General features: G+C 44.6%; 1 protein-coding gene across 13 annotated transcripts in view; it reads right to left on the bottom strand.

Moving 5' to 3' along the window:
* Positions 1–13,118, bottom strand: part of LOC102225303 (unconventional myosin-IXa-like) — a 140,672-nt gene extending 127,554 nt beyond the window's left edge. For 8 of the 13 annotated variants that reach the window (XM_014473007.2, XM_023346108.1, XM_023346102.1 and 5 more), the window contains exon 1: positions 12,583–13,118. The gene's annotated coding sequence lies outside the window, so the exon portion shown is untranslated. The remainder of the gene's footprint in view (positions 1–12,582) is intronic. The other 5 variants (XM_023346127.1, XM_023346134.1, XM_023346144.1 and 2 more) reach the window with 1 other exon arrangement.
* Between the last annotated feature and the right edge of the window lie 226 nt (positions 13,119–13,344).

Here is a 13,344-nt window from a genome sequence, read left to right as displayed (position 1 = left end):
CGGCGTAAAAGCCTGGGAAGGAGAGGAGTTCACAGAGACGCGTTTTGGTTTTTGGCTGCGTTGCCTCATGCTTTCTCAAAAGGAAAACGCCGCACACAGACAGGAAGTCACTCACAGGCCCCATCTACAGCAGCTACACCCGGTGGTTTTACGCCGCAGAATTAGCAGTTAAAAAGACAGGACTGGAGTTAGCTTCAAATGATACGACAACACACACAAAAAAAGACCTTTAAGGCTCGGACGGTGAAACAGGTTACATCTATCACGGTATTATGCAGGTAAAGCCGCTAACATTTTCATTCATTCATGATATGCCAGAGAAAACACCACAAAATGCTAGGCATGCCATGGAAAGCCTAGCGTGCCCCGTCTCACCTCCGTCTTCAATTCTGGCGTAAAAGCTAAACCTAGCTTAAGAAGCTAATTTGAGATGCTGGGGAAATAAAACATTTCAATGCATTGTTTTGAACACTGCCCTATTACCAAGAATCTACTTTCTATATTTTATCAACAGTGAAAAATCAGGGGATTGATGATGAGAGGGTAACATACAGGCGAAAACAGTCACAGCACCACCGCAAAGCTAAAGCTAGCTATCCAGATTAAAAGTACCAGCAGCCTAACAGCTACCAGTGTTTCTTCATCTTCAAGAAATGCCACTGGTGGCTGGTGAGCTGACAGAACAAGGCGCTGATTCTTCCCCCTGGCTAACAGGCCACAGAAACACAGGAGAGAGTCAGGGAGAAACAGGAAGGCACTAAGGAAGACGAAGCCTGTTTGACGAGATCTTAGGTGGTACATTTTGAGAATATTATTAATGTTGTTAAAATCTCATGGACCAGTAATACCAATTATATCTTAGATGTATTGTTGATCCTCAAAAATGATATTTAAAAATTAAAACAACCACTTTCAGCTTTTAATATTTGTACCGTCACAGTTTAATATACGTTTAGTTTAAGACCGTACTTCTCTCCCGCTTTGTCCACCATTGTTTCAAGAAAAAAAAAATCTCCCTTTCGACTCAATTAATCTAGGGATGTTTTGGAGAATACATCAGATTTGTCCTTTAAATCCATGGAAAACATGAATGCATTTGCAGACGTTTTTGAATTTTCAACAGCCTGTATCGCATCGGCTGTTGCGATGCAGCCGATGTCACAATCGGTCTTCGGAGGATGCGGCCCTCGCATTTGGACATACTCACAGTAAGACTCGTACACGAGAATGAGCAAGACGTAACGTCAAAACAAGTGATTTATCTTAAATGCTAAAAGGGACGAGACATGACGCAGAGTGTCAGCTCCTCTTGATGTGTGAATGTAGGTGTCATGACTCAAACCCCTTCATTAACACCCATGATGCCACAGCAGGCCAGCTTTCACACTCTGCTCCAACTAAATAGAAACCCACATGTCTACAACACACACACTGTACTTCCACCATCACACATCTACCCTCCACCCACTTTGTACACAAATACACATCCACGCCGTCTCTCCAGTGGGACTCTGGTTTCGCCGTGACAACAGCCAGTCACAACGGAGCTACTACGCATCCACGAGCCAATCGCTCGCCTGCCGTCGTCCGTCCCCGGCCAATGAGGTGGTGCTCCGCCGGCGGCTCATTTTCCACGAGCAGCTTTCTTTATTGTTCTGGATGAGTCTGTAGTGGAGCTGCTCATTATGCCGCGGAGCGTCTGCTGCCTGAGAGCTTTTCATTACAGCCACAGCTGTAAAGTGGACTCCCTGACGGATGGACTCCACGTCCCACCATCCATCTTCACCTGCCTCCGTCTTCAAGAGACGCCAAACAGATTCAATTACAGCACTAATAAAGTCTTACATTTACAATCAGTCTGCTGAGCTGGCATGGATACGTTGCAAATGACGGTAAAATTACAAAAGAAAACAGCAAGTAGTCAAATCTGACAAACTATAATCAACCATGCAAAAAGACAAAGTCACTACGTGACATTTTCAGCTCTACTGACTTGTATTTAGGTTAAAAAACGGCAAGAAAATGTGGTTCTTTCAGTAGATTTGTCCCTCCCTGCCAGCAGTCATTTACATATGAAGCATCAAGAAAACGAGAAACAACCATGACCCAGATGAAGATGCCACATTTCCTCAGGACAATGTGAAGACATCTCGCTGAAGCAACAGCACACACCTGAGCAGCGGCCCTCGCTTTTAAAGAATCACAGCGACTGCGATGCCAACGATCTGAGACGAAGTCAGAAATGCCTCTTACCTGACGCCGTCTGCAGGCTCATAAACACCGGAGCGTCTCTGCGAGGCTCATCGGCAGAGACCCTTATTGTCGCCAACTAGCAGCTTTTACTTACTGGGAGCGAGTAAGTGAGTGAGTCTGCCTCCTAGCAACCGCTGCCTGACAGGGAAGGTTGACGAGGTTACGTTGTCACAGGGACCACGAGTCTACACGAGAGCATGGTCTGCAGCTGAGTGAGGAAGAGGAGGATAAGTGGCCAAGATCTGCACATCCTCCCCCCACCTGATGACAGCTAAATGATTTATATTAAACATACAAATATCACTTAAAAAAAGAACAAAACACGTGAAATGGACAGTGGTGAATAAACGACTCCTGCTGTTCTTTGTTTTTACGAGCCCAACGGGATAGAGGTGATATAATTAAATATGTAATTTAGGCAGGAAAGCCTCTTGCTAAGCTCACCTATTATCTTCCAAATTACATTAAAAGACCAAAAAAACATTAAAGAGGCTCCAGAGAAAGCAACTATAGTAAAAAAAAAAGAAAGACAAAAAGATGGCTAGTCCACTTACGTCCAATTCTAGTACCAAGACACTGCTAATCCACATTTAGACAAAAACTTTCAGTAAACATAATTTCTTTTATTTGGACCCCGATCAGTGACATCACATGAGATTGGAAGACGGTCCTCGAGCTTGGCCCAGGTCAGACATCTTCAGGCTGCCCATCCAGAGCAGTAGTCTTCAGACGGAGACTGAAGGTAGTCTGCTTTCTTTCCATCTCCCCTGCATTGACGCCTCAACTTTTGAACATCCAAGGTCAGAAAAACTAATGCTAGTGCCAGATATCCAAGTGACCAATGAATACTTAAAAACTGTGATGTCTTTTGACCTGATGCTGACCTCCAAGGTCTACCCTTTACTCCACATTATAAAAGCAGTGTTTTTGTTTGTTGTTGCTCTACATCCAGCCACTGCGGGCGAGGGAATGTCCTGAGAGGTCTATTGTCCGATCTACACGTCATGTGACTCTGAGCTTCAGAATCGCCAAGCTCTACCTGCTATATTCGTATTGTGGTGTCCCAGTTTAGAGTTACACCCAAAAGTAGGACAGACTGCAGGACAGAGCAACTTTCAGACAACCTTGGCAGAATGACAAAGCTTTTATAGTCGCCGGAGAGAGAGAGAGAGCCGGGAGAGGCAGTGAGGCATGAAAATGTGACTGAAATGTAATCTGGGACAGAAAAGCTTCAAAAGTATCAATAAAAAATTATTTGAAGACAATGTTTTGCCAATATTCCAAAGACAATAAAATGACCGAGGGCCTTAAATTTTTCCGAATCAACAGATTAGTCACCTGGCAAACCTTTAAAGGTTTGATCCTTGACTGGTATTTATGACCAGCCATGCTGACAGATATCAGACATTGTTCCAAATGTCCAGTGACTGGAGCAAAGCTTTCTAAAACATCCTAAAGGTTAAGATGGACGACTGGATTTAGTCTGTCGCTTGATCAAGCTAAACGTGCCACACCCAAGTCCTCTGGTTGCAGACTGCTTTGTTCTGGCCCTGGCCGCTACCGTCTCACACAAACACACACACACCCACACAGCATACTGCATCAGAGCGCTGGCAGACTGCAGGTCACATGCTCGCCTTGCCTGACTGTCGCACTGTGAAAGTATTCAAATTCCTCTTGGATGCTGCCAGCGCTCTTCAGCAGGACGTCATTTGGCCGAGACTCGACCGTTGCGGGCCTGCGGCCTCGGTCGATGTTTTTAAACCAGCTGAGCACTGAAATAGGAGACAAGCGCTTATTAAAAGAGCGTTTTCGCTCTAAGACGAGGGACACTAGGGTGAAACAACAGTTCTTTGGTTGGAGAAGATCTTAGAGCCCGGCTGATTCCGGCTGGTGGCCGGAATCGAGTTTCAGCTTTACCGACCTTCACCAGTTCACCAGTTACTGGTGCTAAACCCAAAGATCTGCCTTTTTTTCCTGGTAGTATGCACTGCCAGGTTGTCCAAGGAAGAGGACTTAAATTTAGCTATTTTCAGCACCAGTGAGATGCCTGGTGAGGAAGTTAACCCTCCTGGAGTTTGCAGTTTTAAGAGACGGGGTAATTTGGACCCAACAAGCTTTTTACTCGCGGTCTGGCGAGTAAAAAACAGAAACAAAAACTGAGCTTTAGCAGATAACAGAAAGGATAAAGCAAAGTTATGCTATTTTACAATGATGAAAATCCAATCTGTCTGTCATAGAACATGCTGAATTTGTATATATTGACACCCTTTAAAATCTCAGACTTATACTAAGAATTTTATCTCCAAATATTAAAAAGCACACAAAGAATGTTGCAAAGAATTAGCCATGCTAGTTGCTAATGTAAGTTGCTAAGGCATTAATCATTCTCTCTTAAAAATAGTAGTAAAACCTTATTTGACAATCAATTTTTCTCTAACACACAGTGTGACATCGATCAAGCTCTTACTATAAAAAGATACTGAGGGCTTGCAGACGGCAGAGGACCTAGAGTGTTTCTTACAGCTGGTTTCCCCTCGCAGGCAGTTCTCACTGAGAGAAGCGTGGTTGGCTTCAGGGTAGAGCGGGCCAGCTGAGCTAGATCTGTCGATCCGAGCAACAACTCCAATCTGCCGCCAACATAGTGAGACAAACAATGCAAGCATCAGCAGACCGAGGGCTAACTCGCACCACCCAAACCAACTCAGCAGTGTTCTGGGGAAGTTCAGAACCCTTTGGACGGGCTTCTAAGCTGGCTACCATGTGCTACTGCAGGATCATCACATACTGAGAAGTTGGACTGTTTGCACAACATATCCTCTCAACAACCTGCAGTTGTTTTCTGTTGCCTCCTCAAACCAACATCCAGCTGCGACGGATCGTCATGGTTTGGCTGCTGGTTCCATTCAGCTGCCAAGGTCTAATGAAGAGAAATTTTCGGTAAAAATTCACGTTGAGCAGATAAATAAAATACTTTAAATGCCTTCTAACTTGATCACTTCCCAGAAAGCCTCTTTCGCTCCACTTTAGTCAGTAGCCTGCAGAGTGAAGTCAGCTGTAACCCAGTGACCTTGAGGTTTTTAGGGATTCTGGGTGATGATCAAAGGCACTTTAGCGGGACAAATGACTGCTCACTTGAGATGGGGGTCATGTGGATCATGTGGATGGGATCTTTCTTTTCAAAACCACCCAGAAGTGGACGAGTAGAGGGAGACAAATGGGGAAAAGAGCGAGGGGGAACTCCAGTGGGATACAATAAGGGTCTTTTTGTGTCTTTTGGCCATCGTCACAATCACTTATAGTAAATCCTGCCGTTAATCGTCGGTGAAAAGCTGTGCAACGAGTCAAGTAGAATATCCCATCAAATCATCGTGAAATAGAAAGTTTTGACCAAACTCGTCACGATTATTTGGCACAGGAAAGCGAGCCAGAAGCCATAGCTATGACTCAAACCGCCTGCCGTCTCAGTTCGCAGAGCAAAACTCTACTTTGACCGACAGCAGTTTAGCTTTGCATGACCTAGACCAGTGGTTCTCAAACTTTTTTCAGTGATGTACCCCCTTAAAAATATATTTTTAGTCAAGTACCCCCTGACACGGGCAAAATATTTTTGGAATAAAAAAGAGGTACAGTGCTGTAAAATCACTGTCTGATTTATTAAAGCCAAACAACTTATATCAGTGAACCTGACAAATACATCCATATTGCAAACATTGCATGGTTAAACAAAAAAGAAAAACAGAAGACGGTGACCACCAGGAAGGTATAAAACCAGTCAAAACTGAAATATGCAAAACGCTGCTAATTTATATTGGTCTCTGTAATGGTACAAAATTAAATATATACATAAATAATAATTCAATGCATGAACACACATTTATATTTTATCGAACTTTTTACAAACTAATTTTTCCCAAGACTTATTATGAGGAGCCTACTGATTTTTTAAAGATATTTTGAAAAGCTTCACATACCCCCTGCAGTACCTCCACGTACCCCCAGGGGTACACGTACCCCCATTTAAGAACCACTGACCTAGATAATCGACCTTTGTTGCAAGGTCGATTATCTGAGTGTCATGTTGAATGAATGAATTTTCAACATATTTTCCCAAAAAAATAAAAATGGGTTTATACTCTGAATAAGGCATTTTGCCCAGGAGTCACAGTGACGTCAACACCCAGTTTCATCTGTTCTGATGCATATCAGGTTATTGCGGTCCATGAAGAGTTCAGTTCGTCTCAGGACTTGTTCTCTCCAGAGCCGAGCACCATCAACCTGTTTTACTGCCCAACACTTACTTTCTTTTTGTATTATCGACTTGGAAGTCAGAAATACCTGCCGGGTACGAATAATATGCAGGATCAAATGAAATAAATGCACAGACTGTTCACCGTCATGTCAAAGACTCTAAAACAGAAGCTACATCACTTCCAAATTCTGTACAAGCTATTTTGATAGATTCAACAGATTTTTGTTTTCAAAATGTGCTAAATGAGTCACCAGTGTTGTGTTGTAGGTTTTTACAGCCACAATAGTCATCCCGGTTAGGAAGTAAATAGCATGCGCTTCCTGTTAGTGAAAAAGAAATGATTAAATGTGCAAAAAGTAGGAACTTGATGAAGTGTCTGCATACCATGCTGCAGTTAGAGCAGTAACTCCTGGCATGTCAGGCCAGGAAAGGACTGCTGCTGTTGCTTAGTTAAACGGGCTGACAGAAATGGGAGCCTTTGAAGTTTCTCAGTTTCGTGGACATTTTGTCAGGCGTCTGGCAGCAGAAATTTCTCATTTGCTACTCCATAGTAAATACATAAATTAACCAGGCTTCCTGTTGCCTGTCTTCTGTTTTCCAGGAAACCAACTGATGTAGTCAAAGTCTGTCAACCTCTTTCTCCCATAAAAGTATAATACTTCTAATTTATCGATAAAAATTTGTTGCTGGCCATAACAGGAACACTATTATGATCGGTTATCAATACTGGTCCAAATTTTCATACGAGTGCGTCCTCTGCGAAAAAGGAAAAACATGAAACAGCACAATGTTCCCACCATTTTCTATCAGCTTTACCTGCAGTGCCTGGAGACGATTCAACAAATGATAATAGTGACCTGCAGATAGTGGATGAGTGCTACTTTTACATTAGCATTGGCTCAAACTAACACTCTAAAACAAAAACAAAAATATTAAAAAACAGAGTAATGGGCGTGCTGTGGTGGCGCAGGGGGTTAGCACGCCCCACGTTTGGAGGCCTTAGTCGTCGACGCGGACATCGCGGGTTCGACTCCCGGTCCCGACGACCTTTGCCGCATGTCTTCTCACCCTCCTTCCTGTCTGCCTACTGTAGAAAAAATACTAGCCACTAGCGCCGCAAAAACTCTTCAGAGAAAAAAAAAAAACAGAGCAATTTCTTACTGGAACATGTCTTCTGTAAGTACATTAATTGCAGGTTATGTAAACTTTAAACAAAACCTTAAATCTATAGATAGATATAGATTATACTCAAAGTGGAGATTATCATCGTTTGTTTTAATCTATCTTTGAAATTGCTGAAATGTTGTGTCTAATTTTTGTTTGTGGCGATAGGAATTTCATTGTGTTGTTTTTGTGATGTTTGTAACGGTGCGATTTCACGGTGTGCACCCCAGGAAGAATAGTCTCTGCTTTGGTAGAGACTAATGGGGATCCTTAAACAAATGGTGCTTGAAATGTGATATGAAACTACATACAGCATTCAAGCCGGGAGACTGATCTCCAGCTGCCTGCCCCGTTGCAAGAAACACCGTCGACGGCTTCGACTCCAAGCTCACCAATAAAGCAAGGTCTGTTCAATTTGCATGACAGAAACGGTGCCTAAGGCAAACGCAGCCATAGCACGAGGTTAAGCGGGGACACCAAAGACAGACAATAGGTCCAGAAATTCAGAGAGAACATCCCCTCACCACCAGCTTCGAACAGCTAACAGAATAAACGGCAGAGAGCACCACGAAACGAATCTCGTTGGAATCAAAAGCCCGAAATAGTCTGGGTCCGTCACACATGCTAAACTGAGGAAACACTTTTGTCGAAGGTGTGAAAAACATAAAGGATTTTAGGATCAATGCACAGCAGTGAAAGAGCAACGAAAAAACATCTGTCTTTTTTTTTTTTGTCTTCTGTGTTTTGGTTTCTGATGCGAACTTCAAAAATGAACAATATTTCCAAGAGCCGATGTCAGATTTAGATCAGCACGACGGGAGCAAAACCAACAGAAATGTCATTTCTGAGGGACTGTGAATGCAACACACTAAATTCTGCCTCTTAATTGGTCACTTTCCAGTCTCTTTTAGGTGTAACGACTGGACCCTAAACTGCCCTTGTAACTAGAAAGGCCCACACAGAAGGCAGCTGAGTTTTACATCAAGATTTCTGCTTGGAGTCTCTAACCAGATGTTTGCAAAAGCACTACAGTAGATCATACACACAAATCTTTTCCACAGCTGTACCTACCTGTACTCAAAGTAAAAAAAACAAAACAAAAAAAAAGCCGACTTTTCAGTTTGGAAAATTTTGGCCTTTTACCATTTTGTATGGTAAAAATACCAATAAAAAACCAAGTGTTTCTAGGTAACCTTATAAAAGTACTTTGCCATATGTGACTGAGGCCTTTAAGTGCTTAAGTGAATTTGTAAGAAATTACTTTAAGTCTTTCTATAAAATTAATTTTAAAGGTCAACAGGACTGAAGGTGAAAAACAGCAGATGTGATACTAACTCACACTCAAGACCAGACACTTGGTTTCGATAAAATTCATAAAAACTTAAAATACTAAAGAATCTTTTAAAAACACCTTGCTCAGAAATTTTTGTCTTCTTTTGTCTCAACATCAACACATCATCAAACCTCAGCTTGGTCTTTTTTTTTGAGTGGCAAAATGACAATGATAGCAGGGGGTCAAAAGTTATCAATAATGGGTAGCACACCCCCTGAAATACATTAAAAACTACAGATCACCACTGCAAATTGCGAAACTTACACTTTCTTTTTCTTTTTATATATATTTTTTAATCTAGCACATGCTAGAAAACATGTGAGGCGTTGATAGTAATTTATCCAAAATTGGAAATTCAACAAAAAAGAAAGCTTAGGGTTTGGCAAAACTAAACCCAGACCCAAAACAACATTTTGATCCTTTAGGGAAAAATATATCTGATAGTTCTGACATTCCTCAGACAAACGTCAGCGATAACAATGGACTGCGCTCGCCTCGTCCCAGTCTTCCCGTCTGCGGCGGGACAAAGATGGATGCTATTTAAGATCTCCCAAACACGCACTGACTCCACCGCTATTGTTGAAGGCTCTATAAATACACCTGCTCAGAAAGCACATCGCCACACTGACGTGGCATGCGACGCACCGTCCTCACGGCGGCGGCGTCTTACATGAAGACGTGGTTGTGCTAGCAGCAGCAAGTTGAAGCGACAGCCGGAGTGGACGTGACGGCAAGGACACAAGAAGCCAACTAGTCAATTGCAACCAAACGTTTCCTCAAGGTGGTGCCGAGATGTGAAAGGAAACTCGATTCAAATTCTGTCCAGGATTTTGGACTGGGGGCGTTGCCTCAGACGTCACTGAGACAGAAAAAGGTGTTTCTTATCTTGACCACTTCCTTGAATCAAAATACTTTGTAGCAAGAGAGCAAATGTTAAGACACAGGCAATAGCAGTGATCAAGATCCCAGTGTCAAAGTCAAGAGACCCGGCTAAGAGTTATCAACCTGTGTGTCCCTCGGCCAATCAGGTTTGAAGAGACAGTACTAAAAGATCATAGCATTAGACATAAAGAATCTCCCATTGAATCACATTACGAACCAGCTGAAGATCATCTGACTTTTGTGATTTGTTCTCCATCCTGCAGGGAGTATGCAGGGGTACACAGTGGTTCTAAAAGGATGGACATGGTCAACAACAATACTCGGGCAGGCTGCTGTCAACGTCTGCTGAGAAAACTCCTGGTTTGAGACACAAAACCGGATAACGTTTCTCTCATACGCTGGTGTCCGATTTTGGCTCACCTGTCCAAACTGTAGCTTCTGTTTTCTTGTCCTTACAACTCACCAGTCTGGCAACTGGGATGTGCTGAAGGCCCGACATGTATGCATGGACACAGATGATGCTCTGAATGTCTTTCTTCTAACAGCTGTTGGTTTTCTAACATCTCACACCAAACTAGGCATTCTCTCCTTACATGAAAAAGGGGATCTTTGTCCACCTGAATGCTGCTCACAAGATATTTTCCCCAAGAAAAGGCTGTGCATGATGAAAACCTCCTTTTCGTTTTGCTCAACTCTGATTGTGATGATCACCATAGCATAAACACTGCCTGTGTCTGGACTCAGTTGTCAAACAGTCACAGTGGGTGCAGCTCCTCTGTCAGGTCTAAAACCGAGCATCTCTGAGCTGAGTTTGAGCTTCTCCCCCCTGCTCGTGAGTGCACTCGCTGGGGCAGCTGGAGCTGTCACAGAAATGTTTCCAGCGCCGCTCTCAAGGGCTTTGCCACTTACATAATAACCTGGATAAAATGTTAATGTCAGCAAGTTGGCGTCGCGGTACGGGCATTCTTCAGTGATCAAGAATGAGACGGACAACTTGAGCGCCAGATCACGGAGGTGCCGAGAACAAGTCTCAGAATTTGAAAGGTAAAGAACATGTGAGGGCTTTGTCTCCTTGCGGACCGCCACAGGGCTGAAGGGACTCATGGACAGGGAGTTGGTCACCTGGTATGAGGTCAGGTAAACCTGCTTTGACAAGATGGTTTTTAAAAATAAAAAAAGAAGAAGAAAAAAATCAGAATTTGAGCTCTAAACGAAGCCTAGCTTACAAAGTCCCATTAGCTGTGGTTGCCTTGCAGATATAAACTCTACAAAATGCATAGATTAGATTAAGCCTAACCCGACTGCTGCATCTCTACTGTAGATTTATGAAGATGTTTGCATCCACCCACATCAGGCACAGCATTATGACCACCTGCCTTAACAGTGTACTGTTCCCTCTTTTGCTGCCACTGCAGCTCTGACCCATTGAGGCATGAACTCCACTAGACCCCTGAGGGCGTCATGTGGCATCTGGCACCAAGATGTCAGAGGCAGATCCGATAAGCCTTGCAGGTTGTAAGGTGGGGCTTCTACGGATCAGACTCGTTTGTCCAGCACATCCCACAGACGCTCGACTGGATTGAATACCTCAAACTTGTTTTCTGATAGCATTTTCTCAACCAGCATTGACTTATTGAGGTTGCTTGTCTCTTGGATCAGACCGGAGGGGCCTGGGGGGTCGGCCTTTGTTCCTTTCGTGCATCAACAAACCTCGGCAGCCGGTGACCTTGTTGCTGACAGATACTGACCGCTGCAGACTAGGAACTCCCTGAGAGAGCTGCAGTTTTGGAAACGGACTCTGGTATAACCTGTCAAAATCGGGCCAAACGATCACTTGCGGCTAAAAAATCCTGAACGTAGCTGACATTCACTCAGGTTTGTAAAGAGTTCTCTGTTGTCAGCTTGTTTGCTGGCTCTGTTTGAGCTAATTCATCATTTGGCTGATGAAGGCAGCTGAAAACGAAGCCGTAGCAGTTTTGCTAGGGACTTGTTTTCCGGCAGCTGTCATCAGCAGCTCTACAGAGTCTGCTCAGCCTCTTCCACATCAGTGTATCAGCTCCGCTTTAAAAGAGGCGCATCTGAACGTCCTTGTGTCCAGCTATAAAAAGCAGCCAGGCCCCATCAGTCAGCAGCGGGCTGATGGAAGCAGCAGCCTAGAAGCCTGACACACACACACACACACCCACGCACACACACACACGCAGTGAAAGGAGGGGGCCAGGGGGGTCCCAGGCAGCTCTCAGTCCTGCAAAGAGGGAAGTAAGCGGCACAAAAACAACGCTCTGCAGCCTTTACGTCGCCAGCAGCGCACATAATCATTCAGATCTCACTGCGACAATAAAGCCAGCAGGGCTGGCCCTGAATGGATCGAGCTCCACAGGATGTCACCATCACAGATCTATGGCAGCTCACAGCTGCTGCACTGTATCGGACTCCAACACACACACTGCAACATCTGTGACTTACGCATTATGTAAGAAGAAAGCGTGACATTTTGTCTGTTAGGTGGCGGGGGACGCAGCGAGCCCTGAAGCTCACCACTTCAACCTCCCGCTGGGTCTCAAAGGAGAGCGGGAGGCTGCAGCCGATGGACCGACTGACAGAGTGACAGCAGGCGGACCGCGGGACGTTTTCACATTCCGTCTCACTGACAGCACACACGCACACACCGCGGAGCTACGTGGAAGCGAAGCCTTACCTCCTTCAGTCCGCGTCTCCCTAAACCTTCCTCTTTTCTGACGAGGAAGAGCAGGCGAGTCGCGAGCCTCCTGACCGACAGCTCGGGCTGCTTTCACTGCGGCGGAGGGAGGGGAAGACAAAAAAAAAATACAGGCTATCCTGCGGTACTATCCGCACCACGTCGTCTCTCCGGCGGCTCAGAGCTCCAGGTCTGCTGCGGATATCATCCAGCTTCTGTTTTCGTCCGTTCGGTGTGTTGTAGTCCTGGTTGTGTCCTCCTCCTCCTCCTGCTGCTGCTGCTGCTGCTGCTCTCTGCTCCCTCTCTCCTTTTTTCCCTTCTTCTTTCACGTCCACGATAGCTGCTAGTACAGTCAATGCTCTCGCGACGCGCGTCTACGCACAGCGCAGGGTGGGAGCTTTATGGCAGCAATACGTGTGGGTGGGTTTGATTGGGGAGGACCCTCCGGTTGGAATATGTGTAATTGTTTTCAAGTGGAGAATTCACTCTGGACCACGAATGATTCTCTTCTGCTCAGATTAAACATGTTGGATCTGATGGCACCCCGAGTCGCACACACACACACACACACACACACGCACACACACACACACACCACATGACTGACATGGGTGAGGGGTGTGGCCAGTGACCCAACACACACACACACACACCCACTCCCTGCTTGCAGGGCTACAGCGAACGATTATTTTAGCAACGACTATTCTATCGATTACGCTGACGATTAATTGAGTAATTGAACAAAGCAAAAAATCGCAGATT

The sequence above is a fragment of the Xiphophorus maculatus genome, chromosome 2 (genome assembly GCF_002775205.1).
Source record: "Xiphophorus maculatus strain JP 163 A chromosome 2, X_maculatus-5.0-male, whole genome shotgun sequence".
NCBI lineage: Eukaryota > Metazoa > Chordata > Actinopteri > Cyprinodontiformes > Poeciliidae > Xiphophorus > Xiphophorus maculatus.
This window is presented reverse-complemented; position numbering and strand designations above follow the sequence as displayed.